Source organism: Rhinolophus ferrumequinum, chromosome X (genome assembly GCF_004115265.2).
Source record: "Rhinolophus ferrumequinum isolate MPI-CBG mRhiFer1 chromosome X, mRhiFer1_v1.p, whole genome shotgun sequence".
Lineage (NCBI taxonomy): Eukaryota > Metazoa > Chordata > Mammalia > Chiroptera > Rhinolophidae > Rhinolophus > Rhinolophus ferrumequinum.
Genome location: NC_046284.1, coordinates 108,129,239 through 108,131,940, shown reverse-complemented (window position 1 = coordinate 108,131,940; position 2,702 = coordinate 108,129,239).

The following is a 2,702-nucleotide window of genomic DNA, read 5'->3' as shown; positions in this document are numbered from 1 at the left end:
GGTGATGCTAAAGTAAGCAAAGGCTGAAAAGCAAAGGGGAAAAAAAACCGTTCCTCTTCCAAATCTCGGCCTGCCCCCTAGTGTTGGAAAGTTGGAAAGATCTTGGCCGGCCCAGAGAAATTCAAGGCCATAGCATAGTTAAGATGATTTTACCCTACAACCTCATTCTCCGTCTCATTCAATGAATTATTGAGCTGTTTGCAATGCGCCAGAAGCTTTTGTAGATGCTGGGGATGCAACAAAATACATAAAAATTCCTGCCCTTTGGGGGCCTGCCTTACAGAGAAGGAAAACAAGTCAGCAAGCAAGTTAGCAAATAACATTTCAAACGTGATAAAGCAGTCTAAAGAGGAAATAAAACAAGGTAATGAGGGGTATCTTTCCAGAATATATGCAGGTCTTGCTTTGGCCCTGAAGATGGTCATTTCCTAGAAGACAGGGTCCATATGGTATGCTTTTTCTGATACCCCATGCTTAGTAAAACTTTATCCATTTTAATTAAACTGGCTTTTTAAAATAATCACTTTATAAATTACAAATGAAACATGATCTTTGGCTTTCTCTTTCCTCTCTACCTAATTTTCCTGCTTTTATCAGTCCCACATCCAGAAGAATCTCCTTTTGGCCTGCAGGGATCTCTCCTTTATTTTTGTTCATGTACCTTTTCAGTGATATTTTGCTTTGTATCAGTTAGTTATACTTCTTTATACTCTACCACACCTAACACAGTGCAATAAATATTTTGTTGAATTATACTCTTTGTTTTTCTTGTTTTTACTTGAACTTTTGGTTGAGGCAATGGGAGGCTCAGGGAGAAAAATTATGTTCAAGACAATTTTTCAGGTTACACAGATGATATAATAATGAATACAGAAAGCTTATAATTTTCATGCAGTCAAGTCACTTTCCACCCAGACACAGTCTCATCAGTGTATAAACTATCGATATGGACTGGAACAGATAGAACCAGGGACTCAATGCCATGAAAATGCCTTTTCTCGATTGCTTATCTTTGCTTTCCTTTGCACACTGGCTTCACTCTTTTTTCTCTGTATTATGGCTTTCTCCACATGACCAAAGAAGCTCCTAAACTTCACATCTTACAACCACAGCCACATGCATAGAGACTGACCCAAAAGTCCTGAGAAAAGATTCATTGGCCCAATTGGGATCAGGTACACACCCCTGGATGGTTGACTGTGCAGCAGGGCAAGGTCATATGATTGGCCCATTTGACTCACCACATACTCCCTCACACAGACCTATAGCTAGGTCAGAATCTACTTAACAGGGTTATTTCCGTAAGTTACACTCAGATGCGGATATGGAGCACTTCTAAGAAAAGGAGTACTGAGCAACCAACCTTATAGATGTCTGCTGTAGATGTTCTTTAAAGAGGGATGATCTCATCACTTAGCTCACATACCTTATGCTACCTCAGGAAACCCCAGCTAACACCTAGCTAACCCAGGGCCAGCCGGGTGGCTCAGGTGGTTGGAGCGCCATGCTCCTAACGCCAAGGTCGCCGGTTCCATTCCCACCATGGGCCAGTGAGCTGCGCCCTCTACAGCTAAGATTGTGAACAACAGCTCTCCCTGGAGCTGGGCTGCTGTGAGCAGCCAGAGGATGCTGTGCCGCCGTGGGCTACCGTGTGCTGCCATGAGCGGCCGGCTGGCAGCCTGCCCTGAACTGCTGCGAGCGGCCCACCGACAACTGGCGACCGGCTGGGGGGAGCGCAAGGCTCATAATACCAACATGGGCCAGATGGGCCAGGGAGCTGCGTCCTACACAACTAGACTGAGAAAACAACGGCTTGAACCAGAGTGGGGGGGGTGGAAGAAAGTGGGGGGGGGGTAGAAGAAAGTGGGGGGGGGAAACCTAGCCAACCCAGCATTCATCCACATGTGTATGATTATCTTAACTGGCAGCTGAGCAACCCCTGATTTCTGTCTGTCGTTGTTGGTGTTGTAAAGCATACATGCTATACTAAATTTGGGATAGCAGAAATAGAAGGCAAAGTGGTCACAAAATCAGACCAGGAAACATACAACAGTAGTACAGTGGTGAGAATCACTTTCCTTAAGTAACAGATCCTCCACCCCACCTTTATTATTTCCTGTTATACTCATTAGTTCTATTCTGATATGGTCTCAAGGTAATAGAGCTGACATCAAATGTATTATTAAAATAAAAGGCACTTAATCATACCTTGACAGACACATATTAGCAATGTCATTATTACAAGTAGAAAAATAAAATCAAATAACAAAACCTAACAATACATGTTATCAGTTCAATTTAGTGTTACAAGTAAAAAGTATCGAGTAACTATCTTTCCTTGGGCTGCGGAACCATATATACTATTGGATATCTAATTCAGGTAGAAAATGTTCTTGGAAAACTATGTCATCAACTTTCAAACAAATTGATTCATGCTATAATTTCATTAGATAGAGAAACCACTATTAAAAAAATTAGCTTATTTCCCAGATTGTAGAGATTATACAAAAGGATAGAGAATAAAGTTAGGAGGGGGAGGAGGAAACAATTAAAAGATGCTTTTTTCCCCTAAATCTTAAAGAAAAAACTGTAAAGGCTAGTGAGCTGTTACATGAGTCCTTAGTGTTTTACCCACTTGCTCCAATAGAAGCAAAACCCAGGCTAGGCGATTTTGGAATAGCAGTGATTTTTATCACTTTCCC